Source organism: Galeopterus variegatus, unplaced genomic scaffold (genome assembly GCF_000696425.1).
Source record: "Galeopterus variegatus unplaced genomic scaffold, G_variegatus-3.0.2 Scaffold3454, whole genome shotgun sequence".
NCBI classification, from domain to species: Eukaryota; Metazoa; Chordata; class Mammalia; order Dermoptera; family Cynocephalidae; genus Galeopterus; species Galeopterus variegatus.
In genome coordinates this window covers 180962-194513 of record NW_007729565.1, presented here as the reverse complement: position 1 = coordinate 194513, position 13552 = coordinate 180962, and the positions used below count along the sequence as shown (strand labels likewise).

At 40.1% G+C, this 13552-nt stretch overlaps 1 pseudogene; it reads left to right on the top strand.

The window, feature by feature from the left end:
• The first annotated feature begins 3476 nt into the window (after positions 1 to 3476).
• On the top strand, positions 3477 to 5589 carry LOC103600773 (annotated as a pseudogene).
• Positions 5590 to 13552: the final 7963 nt, after the last annotated feature.

The window sequence follows — 13552 nt, the reverse complement described above, 5'->3', positions numbered from 1 at the left end:
TCCCATTGCCGGTCCCACTCCGGTACGGGCGCGCCACTGAGGGTTGCAATCCGTTGCCACAAATAGTCTCAGTTTAAGTCAGCACTTGAAACTTACCTGACTTTAAGAAAACTGAGGAAGAAACATCTGGAGTCTGCCCCAGGGGATTTTCATATTTCTTTCATTTCAGTCTTCAGATACCCTTCTGGAATTTAAAAGCAGTAAACACTGTTCTCCTCTTTTAGGTCTTGACTAAACTTAAGCTAAAAGACAAAGGTCAACTCATCTGGTAATGTCTTTATACTAGAGGACATGGCAGGCAATTTTTGATAATGCAAAAACTGCATCTATTCCAGTCTCACTTCAGTCTTTTTTTTTAAATAACAGCTTTACTATGATATAATTCACATAGAATAAAGTTCACCCCTTTAAAAAGTACAATTTTTTAGTATGTTTACAGAGTTGTGCATCTGTCATTGCTATCTAATTCCAGAACATTTTTATCATCCCCCAAAGAAATACTATACCCATTAGCAGACAATCCCTTCCCTCCTCCCCGCCAGGCCCTGGCACTAATCTACTTTTTATCTATTAATTTGCCTATTCTGGGCATTTTATATAAGTGGAACCATACAATATGTGGCCTTTAGTGTTTGGCCTTTTGTGTTTGGCTTCTTTCATTTAGCATGTTTTTAAAGTTCAACCATATTGTAGTATCAGTACTTCATCCTTTTTAAGGCCAGCCTATATTCCATTGTATAGATATGTCACATTTTGTTTATTTATCACTTGAACATTTGTATTGTTTCCATTTTTGGCTATTATGTGTAATGTTGTTATAAATATTTATGTACAAGTTTTTGTGTGTGTGGATGCATGTTTTCTTTCTTCTTGGACATGTACTTAGGAATGAAATTGCTGCATCGTATGTTAACTCCGTGTTTAACATTCTGAGGAAATGGCAAACTGTTTTTTAAAGTGGCTGCACCATTTTTACATTCCTACCAGCAATGTTTTAGGGTTCCAATTTCCGTACATCCTTGCCAGTACTTGTTATTGTCAATCTTTCTGGTTATGGCCATTCTAGTGGGTGTATAGTGGTGTAACATTGTGGTTTTGACTTGTATTTCTCTAAAGATGATGTTGACCATCTTTTCATGTGCTTATTGGCTATTTGTGCATCTTCCTTGGGTCAGCTCAATCTTACGACAAGTAAAAACTAAAAGACTTTTATTTATGGAGGAACTGATGCCTGTTTTCAGGAATTAACATCCTTCTTCCAAGTAAGGTAAAATTAATATTCATTTAAAAATGCAAAGGGGGCCGGCCCATGGCTCACTCAGGAGAGTGCGGTGCTGATGACACCAAGGCCCCGGGTTCGGATCCCATGTAGGGATGGCCGGTTTGCTCACTGGCTGAGCGTGGTGCTGACAACACCAAGTCAAGGGTTAGGATCCCCTTGCCGGTCATCTTTTTTTAAAAAAAATATATATATAAATAAATAAATAAAAATAAATAAAAATGCAAAGGGGGAACACTTCTATAACTACATTGTGCCGGTCATCTTTTAAAAAAAAAAAATAAAATAAATAAATAAATAAAAATAAATAAAAATGCAAAGGGGGAACACTTCTATAACTACATTGTGTAGGACATTGGGGTTAAAAATGCCCTCTTAAAAAACTGTAAAGGTAATATCAGTCTAAATGATCGGGAGGAAATTTCTCTTTTAGAGTAAATATGAAGTAAATACAGTTCATTCTTAAAGAATTAAACAACAAGCCTGTAAGAGACATTATCACCAACATTCCTATCTTTTGGAGGAAGCTTTAGGCTTGCTTAGAAGTCAGTTGATAATGTAATAAATCAAATTCACCCTTCTGAAAAAAGGTAAAGTTATCATTTTAATATAAGTGAATCCATCTAGAAAAATTCAGTTTACATAAAAGATAAAAGTATGTGTGTATGGGGTGGAGTGGGGGGTCCTATCACACATTCCTGCTCAGTTAATATTTGTCAACTTTAATTTTTAAAAGTTAATATTTGTCGACTTTAATTTTAAAATTGTTTCCACTCTACTTAATAATAGCTGCTATATACTGAATGCTTCCAATGTGGCAGGCAAGAGCTTCACATATGGTATCCCATTTACTCATCTATGAGGTATTCTTACAGTAAGCTTGTTTAAATGAAGAAACTGAGCCTTACAAAAGCTAAATAAATTATGCAAGGTAAAACAGCTGCCAAGTGGCTGATGGAGCCAAAATTTAAACCCAAGCCTCTAAGATTCAAATGCCTGTTCCCTTAACTTCTATGCCACCTGATTTTCTCACAAATTCTCAGGGAAATATTTGTTGCACAATGCATGGTATATGTAGTCCAACTGCTTCCAATATTACATACTTTCCTGTAAGCTTCATGTGTGTCACATGCCGCCATTTATTTCTCAGGATATCTCAGAGTGTTTCTTCCAAGAGCTATTTATCAGATAATTGTCCTTCTTGTGACAATACTATATCCATAAAAATTCTCTGGTAATGAGTCTTTGGCAAATTGAACTTATGTAGGTTAGCTATAGCTGAATGCTGAAGGTAGAGAAAGACCAGAATATAGTATGAGGCCTCTACACAAGCTCAGGAATGGCTTGGATGCTCTAGTGAGGACTTTACAGAGGCAAGAGAAGGTATTTTAGCATAACTGTAGCTGTTGCAACCTGAACTGCAGTCAAAGGGAGAAAACTGGGAAAGAGAAAGGTCTGTCCCATTGGGATGGTACTGGAACACACTACATATTCACCCCCCACTTGAGTCTAATCTTAATACTTTTAGCAGGAGCCAAAATAGCTCCGGCTACCCTGCTGAAAAAACTGTGCCTCACATTTCTCCCTAAGTTGGCATTTCCCTCTCTTAACCCAACAGTCACAAGCACTGGTAGTGCTGGCCAGGGGTGGGCCAGATCTAGATAGCACCCAAGAATGAGGACAGAGTACTGGCCAATTCCAGAAATGATGTGGAAGTTAGTGAATCTCCATCATCGTTATATAATGTCAGTGCTGCAGAGATGCCTCTGCCCATAAGTAATTCCTGGTTTTGCAGAAAATATCCTTTGGACATCTTAGCGGTGGGAAGGCACCTGTCACTGGACATTCTCCCTCATCTCATTCTTGTAGCCCAAACTCCTCTCCCAGTATTTTTTCAACCATCTTCTTCAAGTTGACTCCCTATTTTCACTTCTGGTCTAGAACCTCACAAAAATGCTTCAAAATAAGAAATAGATTAAATGACCAAGAACTAGAGAATGATTAAGAAAATTTCAACACATCTAACATTTGGTAAAGTGCTTGGCTCTTCAATGAATAAATAAATTTTTCTTAATAAATATTTCTTGGTCTGGCCAGGGAGCTCAGTTGGTTAGAGCATGGTGCTGATAACACCAAGATCCAGGGTTCGATCACTGTTACCAGCCACCTGCCAATAAAATAAAATAAAACACACCACCACGTCCAGCACAGCACAGCCAGGCCCAAGGAGCAAGTGGAGGCCGAGGCTGCGCACAGGGTCCAGAGCAGCTTCACAGGGGGCTTGGAGCCACACGGCCACATGGCCAAGCCCCACAGCTACTCAAAGAGTGTGGGCACTGCTGCCAGCACCAAGAACAGCTTGGCCTATGGCAGGAAAGCGGGCATGGCCTCCAAAAGAAACGCCAAGAAGGCTGATGTGGGGAAGAATGCCTGCACTGAGGTGCCGGGGCCCTCGGAGGATGCAGCAAAGAACCAGATCATACAGTGGCTCATCGAGGGGGAGAAGGAGATCAGCAAGCACAGGAAGTCCGGTTCTTTGGGGTAAGGAAGCAGCGGACCCATGAGAGCTCCAAGCCTTTTACTGTCGATCGTCCTGGGGCCATGCACCTCTGGGTCAGTGCACAGCAGAATTCCATCCAGCCGTTTCATCTCTTCATTCAAGACCCCACAATGCCACCCAACCTAGCCCAGCCTTTTACTGTCGATCGTCCTGGGGCCATGCACCTCTGGGTCAGTGCACAGCGGAATTCCATCCAGCCGTTTCATCTCTTCATTCAAGACCCCACAATGCCACCCAACCTAGCCCCCAACCCCCTGACCCAGCTGGTGGAGGCCTGCAGGCATCTGGAGGAGGAAGAGAAGAGGGCCAGCAAGTCACCCTCAAAGCAGAGGACAAAGTTGCAGAGGAAGGCAGGTGGTGGGAGCAGCCAGCCCTGCGACAGTATGGTCATGGGCTACTCCTTCTTCAGGGAGTCCATCTGCTACCTGAGAATGGTGTGGGGCTGCACAGTCACCCTGAACCAGTTCCAGGAACTGCTGACCAAGAAGGGCAGCTACGGATACTACTTCAAGAAAGTGAGTGACGAGTTTGACTGTGGAATGGTGATTGAGGAAGTTCGTGGGGACAAGGTTATCCTGCTGATGCCAGATGAGAGGGTCTGGGGAGGCCTGATAGCTAGCCTCAACTCACCCCATCCTTTTAACAGGTTTTTGACCCCACCACAGGAAACAATTCAAGGACGGAGTCACAGCAGAAAGTGAGAACAGGTTTAATGTAATCTATAAGAGATAGAGACTTCACAGAGAAAGTGCAGCCTAGTTCCAGAGATTGAGCAAGGCCTGCACCAAATTTAACACAAAAGTAAGAAATACATGTTTAAAATTTAGTACAGAGTGCTTGTTGGCTCAAGAGAGTGAGCCAACCTCTTGCTGAAAGCACATTTGATACAAAAGAAAGCATATGAATCTCAGCTGGCAAAATGTGGGTTGGCCCCAGGAAAGTGAGCAACAACCGCAACAAGTTTAATATGAAAGTCAAAAATACACATTTACGGGCCGGCCCGTGGCTCACTCGGTAGAGTGTGGTGCTGATAACACCAAGGCCGCGGGTTCGGATCCTATATAGGGATGGCTGGTTTGCTCACTGGCTGAGCGTGGTGCTGACAACACCAGGCCAAGGGTTGAGATCCCCTTACCAGTCATCTTTTAAAAAAAAAAAAAAAAAAATACACTTTTACAGACAAAGAGTGGGCAGGCCCCAGGATGAAGAGAAGCCTACTAAAGGCAAGTGTTAATAAAGAAGATAGAAATACACAGCCCAGGTGAAGCACAGGATGGCTTCAGGAGAGAGCAACAAACCTGCCTTCTACCGGGATTCAGCTTTTATAATTTTGCTATCTCATACATATTCATGCATTTAAAGGATAAACTACACTTCACTGAGCATGCTCAGCTCTTCGGATTATATAACCCCTTTCCACAAAGCATGCCAAACCACTAGATTTGTATGTCAGCTCTCTGAGGTCTCAATTTCTCTGTGCTGGCGCTGAAAATAGGTCTAACAGGCAACAGTAACTCTCCTCTAGAGGAGGGCTTAAGACCTTACAGGGAAGCTTGAAACCTGTACCCATGGAAACGGAGCACCTTCTATTTCACTGCCTATTTTTTTTTTGGCAGCTGCCTGGTATGGGGATGTGAACCCTTGACCATGGTGTTACAAGCCCATGCTCTAACCAACTGAGCTAACCAGTGAGCCTGTCCTTTCTGTCTCTGAGGAGAAGATCATCTTCAAGGTGGAGAAGGTATACTGACCTGCTGGTCTGGCCTCTGGGCCAGACCCTTAATGGGCAGGAGGTGCCACACTGAAGATAGTGGCAGACCATGTGGATCACCTTGAACTCAGGAGCCCCATTCGAGTGAGCAGCACAGGGCTGTGCGTGTAATGTGCTCCTAGTGTGTGGCAGACACACAGGTACTAGGAGGGGCCAGGTATGCCCCCACCCCTTGGGTCATCTGTTGCTGGGTGGGTGGGGGGTCCCTTTGAATGGTCCTGCAGGCTCTATCCTGCCGTCGAGGAGGGAGCCCTCGTCAACTCCCCAAAGCAATGCTCAGAGTCTGGACGAGCAGGGAAGCCCTCAGGCAGCTGCCCAGTGACACCCCCGTGGCCCGTGCAGCTAACCAAGGGGCTGACACCTGGGTGCTAGTGTGCTGGTTGCCCACCAACCCTGTCCTGGTTGGGCGAAGCCCCAGGCTCAGGTGCAGGGCCCGTGGGGGCCTTTGTAATTGTACATGTCACCAAGTGCCTTCAACACAGCTGCCTCTTGCCTGCCACTGTGTGAATCCGGCAACGGAGCCCCGGCGCCCCCTTCCGCCCTCAGTCTCCAGCCGCGCTGGTTTGGTGGGTCTCAGGTCCTTCCTTTCTAGGTGCCTGTGTAAACAGAAGCATTTCTCTGGCCAGGGCCAGCAGGGGGCTGCTCCAGCCAGTTTTTCATGCCATGACTTGTACAATTATTTTTGAAAGGTACTTGGATAATAATGAAATAAAACAGAAAAAAAAATTTCTTAAGTGAATGAATACATTTAAGATTTAGAATAAATATGTTTCACCATAGGATGGAATATGCAGCCACTAATAATAATGTTTACAAAGAGTTTTTAAAAATAACCTAGGATAATTTTTATGTCATATTAAGAGAAAAAGAACAAAAGGTGATATTGTACATACAGTATTCTGCCAACCATGGTGAATATATACACATACAAAATCCTGGAAAGAAAGTCACCAAAATTTTAATAGTAACTATCTTTGGATAGAGGTGTAATGGATAATCTTTATTTTCTTCTTTCCGCTTTTCTGTGACTTGTGTACTTTTCCCTATCAGACATTATTACATTTATAATCAGAGAAAATAACAAAACAAAAAAACCCTAAATGCTATTTTTTTTTTTTTTTGAAGCAAAGAGTCTTATGTCTGCTTAGAAAGAACTCTTGTTGACACAGATATTTTCCCTTACAGCTCTGCCCCAGGAAAACTATAGACACTGCTCTGGGAGAAAACTTCCCACAGTCACCTGGCTCCTCTCATGTCTACACACGTGCGATCTGGCAGGATGGGGAGACGAGCATGGAAAAGCACTTCTGCTTCTCTCTCTGTTCTGCACTTTGTCTGGCTCTCTCAGGTCTGTGCTTCTATTTCAATCTTGTCTGTCCCACTTGTTCCTGGTGGGGAATTTTCCAGAATTATCACTCCTGGTACAAGCACTTCTTAGTTGGGGCCCAGGGAAGTGGAGAAGTAACATTTGCCAGTTTTCTGCACCCACATCTAATATTTCCACTTGTCTTGGACAACTCCCAGGAGAAAGCACTCATCCCCTCCTCCCACGATCATCTAAGTGGCGAAACTTTCCCCCAGGCATGTTTTCCCTGCTAAAGGAAGGTCTGTCCAAATAGAGTTATTCAGAATTTGCAAGCTTAGGGTCAAAGTAGGAGCCAATATTGAACTTTTGCTTAGGAACCCTAAATTTCTGTTTCTATCATGCTATTCAGAATTTAAAAGCAAAACTAAATACTAAGAATATATATAACAAGGCCTGAGCCAGAAATATCAAGCTGAAAGATGGAAATGGAATGATCCAAGAGGCATGAATTTTTTATAAAGGATTAATTTAGAAACTACAGACTATGAGAGCCAACGCATTGCCTTTTCTAGAAAGTTATGCTGTTCATGTGACAGCAATTAAGTCACCTCAGGGGACAGATTTCATATATCAACATTCCCAAGAGAATGCATCTGCAACATGAGACACTTGTGCTTTTCTGGCCCAGCTCTGTAGCAACCAAATCTCTGACTTAGCAGCCAATTTATCACTGGAGAAAATCCAATGATTTCCAAAATTTTATACACAGCCAATTAAGATAACCGTTTACTAATATAGGACTGACTCTGTTTAGATCAAATTGCACTATTTAATGGTATTTTTAGTTTCTTATGTTCAAAGCCTCTCTAACCTCTACAGGCAGAGTGAAGCAATTTCTCCCAGTATATCAGCGCACCTTGTTAATACCTCTTTTACAGCTCTTATCACATTGCTTTAACAGTTTGTTTATGGATCTGTCTCCATCAGGCTGAGAAATCTGGAGAGCGAGGGTTATAGCTCCTGTGCTTAGCAAGTGAATGCTGCTTAATAAATGTTTTTGGAATTAACTGCCTAATCAAATTTTTATTTTTTCCCCTTAGAATTAATACTATGCTTTAAAACAATATTTTAAATATTTGAGGGAGGCATATTTATAAAATTTTAAAGCTGGTAGAGACCTAATTTTGTAGATGAGATAACCACAGCTGAGGAAGGTTAAATAAGCCATCCAAATTCATTAAACATTGCTGAGATAATCCTCAGTGCAATTCTCTTTTGAAGAGCTAAATTAAAAAAAAAAAAAAAACATAAAAAAGGGACTGGACACTTAGCACAGTTGGTTAAAGCTCAGTGTTATAACACCCAAGGTCAAAGGTTTAGATCCCCACACCGGCCGGCCTTACGAAAAAAAAAAAAAAAGAGTTAAACAAACTTTAGGAAAATGGACTTTGATTTTACACTCTGGAAATGTAAATCTGTAAACCTTTAACTTCCAGATTCAGCAAAATGGTGCTACAGTTCTCAAGAAGGGTTTTAAGTCTGGACATTATAGGCAGGTGTTTTGCATGACTCCGCCTTCTAAACTTGTAGAAGCTTGTCATCCTAAGATGTTAAAACCATTTTCAGGGCTTCATGGGAAATTTTATTTTCTACTGCATTTTTTGGGTTTATAGAAAAGTTACAAAGAGTACAGAGAGTTCCTGTATTTCCTGATAGTTTCCCTTAATGTTATCATCTTACATGGACATGGCACATTTGTTAAAACTAAGAAACCAACACTGTAAATTACTACTAACTAAACTCCATATTTTTTTTTGAATTTTACCAGTTTTTCCACTAATGTCCTTTTCTGTTCAAGGATCCAATCTAGGATACATTTATTTGTAATAAATGTATTACAGATACATTTATTTGTAATGTCTTTTCTGAGCTCCTCTGCTCTGTGACAGTACATATCTTAGTCTTTGTTTTTCAGGACCTTGACAGTTTCGAGATGTACTAGTGAGGTATTTTGTAGACTGTCCTTCAAACTGGGTTTGTTTTATGTTTTTCTCCTGATTAGACTGGAGTTTATGGACTTTTGGAAAGAATACCACAGAGATATAATACCCTACTCATCACATATCAGGAGGTATATGATATCATCATATCACTGGTAGCATTAACCCTGATCATTTGAAAGTGGTTTTAACATATTAAGGTAGTATTTGCCAGGTTTCTCCACTGTAAGTTAGTGTTTTTTCCTTTTCATAATCTAGTCTTTGAGTCACTAAGACCAACTCCCCTGGAAGGGTAGAGGGGTGTTTATTTACATATATTGTTTGAAGTTCGTCTGTAAGGGAGAGTTATCTCTTCTCCCCTTTTAATTATGGAAATTTTAGTTTAAAAAACAATAGCAATTTTGAGTTTGTGGGAAGTTAAAATTAAATTATAATTGTGTAAGACAGTAACTTTTGGCAGATACAAAATAAGCATATGGTGTTGGAATGAGTTTAAGAGGTAAAGACTTCTTTAAGGGACACCATAATGGCCAAGACATTTCATATTAATAATGTTTCCAGATAACTGAAGCTTATTCCTTTAATCACTAAAAGCTTTTTTAATATATAAACTTCTCCTATTTTTATGGATGCCTTTCTAAGATGAATCAAATATTTTTATCTTATTGAACAGAATATCCTGAACACAATTTAACCTTTTTACAAAAATTGAAATTCATAGCAGTGATGATGTTGAACTTGATGACATGTAAGGTTTCTTCCAATCTAAGTTTCTTTTTTTTTTTTTTTTTTTCGTGTCCGGCAACGGATCGCAACCCTCAGTGTCGCGCCCGTACCGGACCGGACTGGGACCGGCAACGGGATTGCAACCCTCGGTGCTACGCCCGCACCTCGCTCAGCCAGTGAGCGGGAACCGGTCTGTATGTGGGATCCGAACCCTCGGCGTGAGCGCCTCCGCACTCCCAAGCGGCGCACTGTAGCAGTGCGCCACCGGGCCGGCCCCCAATCTAAGTTTCTATGGCTTAAGGGCTACCACAAAATGAATTAAGCTATGTCCCCAAATAATCAAAAACTTCTTGTTTTTAACTCGAGATTTTTACCTTGGGGTGGGGGTAAAACAATAGTCTCAGTCTTACTCCTTGAACAGAGAGGAGCAGGTATTCACACAAAGGCAGCCAGGGTCGCACATATGAATCACTTGGGGAGCTTGTTAAAGGGCAGATTCTGATTCAGGCCTAAGACTCTGCGTTTCTAACAACCTCCCAGGTGATGCCAATGTTGCTGGTCCACAGGTTGCATGACGAGTAGCAATGACCTTGGGAATCCCACATACCAAATGCTGTAGAATCTGGCTGTTGACAGGGCAGTGAATTCCTGGGGCAGTGTGAAGCTTTTCTCTCATAATGCACAGTATTTTGAATAGACCTGAGTCATTTGTTAAGTACAGTCAAAGCTTAAAAAAAGAAGGAGCTAGGTGACAAGAATAAAAGTTCATTCCTCTAATAGAAACCAAAGGAAGAAAGGAGAATTCTTTTCCTTAAGAGAACTACCTTTTAAGGAAAAAATTTCCTTAACTCTTTGTTTCCTTTGATGGTGAAACAAAGTATCCAGACCACATCAAAAAGAGAATAAGCTAGTTTTATCATCAATTTGGTGGAGAGAATGACCACTTCTAGAACTTGAGTTTCCTTATCCTAAAATAGAAAGGTATTTTGTATACATTTCAAAGCAATGCTCATTTCTTTTTATAATTCCATTAATAAAGCTGATTCTGTCAACTTTGTACCTAATCCTTGAGCAAGTAGCAGCTTTTATGTCATCTTATACCAACTAATCAGCAGAAGAAAAATACCTAAGATTTAGATTTCATTTCTTGAATAGATATGTTGGTGGTAATAAGCTAGCTAGTGATTGAATTGATATTGTGCAGAGTTGTTGCTAAAATCTCATTTTCTCTAGATAATTATTAAAACTCAAAGTTTGTAGCATGAATTATACTAGTTGTAAGATTCTGCATTTCTCATAACTGAGTAACAAATACCGTATTAGAGTTGGTTTTAGTCAGAAATGACTCTGGCTTCATTGACTGCATTATGAAAGGTAAAGAGAAAAACTGCTGGCTACTATCTGAAAAATTCTAGCTTGGTAAATGTGTACGTAAGACAATGGCAGGCACTATGGCAGAGTGAAACATGGTACAACATAGTAGTAAAGATTGTGGGATCTGAAGATAAACTACCAGGTTTGAAGACTGACCCTATACTTTACTAGCTGTCTGACCTTGTGTAAGTTATTTAACCCCTCTGTACCTCAGCTTTCTCAAATGTAATAGGGATGATAATAGTATGTAATTCATAGAGCTGTTATGATGATTAAATGAATAAATACATGTAAAGCGCTTAAAACACTACTCACCATGTTGGCTATTGTTTTTATTATTTTTAGGAACTGAAATGGTTATATTATAGTTCCCTTTTGGGGGAACTAGTTAAGACAGGAAGGTGAGCTTGGTCACATTAGGGAGAAAAAAGATGCTGAGAGTAAGTTCAGAAATGAGGAAGAAAGAAGTACTTTTCATATCTGGTTCCTACATTGAGCATTCTCTATGCATGACTACAACACTCTTGTATAAAAGTCTTCACTGTGTGTGTGTAGTATTTCGAACATAACATATATATATATCTCATTTAATTATCAGCAATCTGGAGTGGTAGAACTCTCATGTAACCTAGCAAATACTTCTGACTCTCACAGTGTGTGGGGTAAGTCAAGCACCGGATGAGCACCACAGCACAGCACAGAAGACCACTGCAGGCCACTTGTTGCAGTATGGATTCTGAGAAGTGTGCCGGCCAGGCTCTTTTATATGTCTCCAGAGATGTAATGTGGGGACATTTTGTTTCTCAAGATGACTTCACCGTACATTGCCCAAAAGCATTATATCGTCAAATCTTCACATTCAACAAACGTACTTCATATTCCATGGTAGTAAGCACATTTTGCATGCCTTGCCAGGCTTTACTGTGTATCAGATCTATTTCAAAGTAGCCACTAAAATTGCTGGCTGGTTAGCTCACTTGGGAGAGTGTGGTGCTGGTAACACTGAGGTCACAGGTTTGGAACCCCATCCTGGCCAGTTGCAAAAAAAAAAAAAAAAAAAAAAAAAAAAAAAAAAAAAAAAAAGCAGCCACTAAAAGCATTTTCTCTGTTTAGCTCTGAGAGATATTTCTACTGTGTTTTGTTTGTTTTTGCTAAGCTAGCAAGACAATATCCTATAGATTAGTGCCACAAAAATATTTCAAATACAATTAGGGAACTTGTAGAAAGGAGCTATATAGTGATGACATAATCTCTAGCCAAGTAATGGGAAATGTCTCAGAGAGGTTATTGGCTTATTGTTATTAACTAAAGTAATAATTAACATTGACCACTTAATATGTGCCTGGCTGTATGCCAAGCACATTACATGAATTTAATTATCATGATATTGCAGTATACCCAGCATACAGCAAATGGTAGGCGCTCAATAAATGTTTTTGGATAAATGAACCTATGAGGTAGATATTAGTTTTATCTCCATTTTACAAATAATTAAAATTTGATGTAGAATTTTAAAGCTTTGCCTAAGATCAAATAACTGTTAATTAGTGGACCTGGTTTGCAAATCCAAATTTGGTCATAGCACAGCATAGTGTAGTGGTTCAGAGAGAGAACTTTGGAGCCTGCTAGACCACCTACTTTTGAATCCTACCTCTGCTACTTACTATCTTTGTGAACTTGGGGAAGTTACTTAACCTTTTTATGCTTCAGAGCACTCATCTATAAATTTGAAATAATAGTTCCAACCTCCCAAGGTTATTGACAGGATTATATGAGAACATACATGTAAAATACTGGCACTTTATACGTATAGCTATTATTGTTTAGTAGAGCCTCACATTACATGCTGATAGAGCTTCTACTTTTCAAAAGAAATTTCCATAAATTATCTCATAAACCCTTTCTATGTAGGGGATAATAATTACAATTAATATAATAGTGTGTCATTTTGTCCTCATAATAATACATTTTATAGATTATAAGATTTGGGCTCATCAAGGTTAAATGAATTGCTCAAGGTCACACATGCAAGCCAGTAACAATGCTAGCCCCTGTTGGGAGAAAGTAGAATGAAAAATTAAAGATGACTTAACACATGGTGTCAACTCCTTAAAATCAGGAGGGAGTAGACGGAAGACAGACAGGAAAACAACTAACTCAAAGCAGAAAGAAACCAAGTGCTAAAAGGGAAGTAGGTTATATGCTGAGGAAAACCACTGGAAAAATTAGTTAATTCTGTCTGGAGGTAGTAGGTTGCCAAGACTCTAATCCAGTGGCACTAAAGCAGGTCAGACACTATTTCATGGTTCTGGAACATACCGAGTTTACCTGAAGTGAGAAAAGGTCTGGGAGTAGCAACACAGAAAGAAGTAGGCCAAAGAAAATTTCGAAAAATGCCTAGGCATTCGTGGCTACTCCCACACAGTTTTGGGTGTGGGAGGGAAACACTGACCTTCATTTCAATGAACAAATGAAACATTCAGTACCAAGGATAATGTGAACAATGAGATTATTCTTTTTTTTTTTTTTTTTTTTA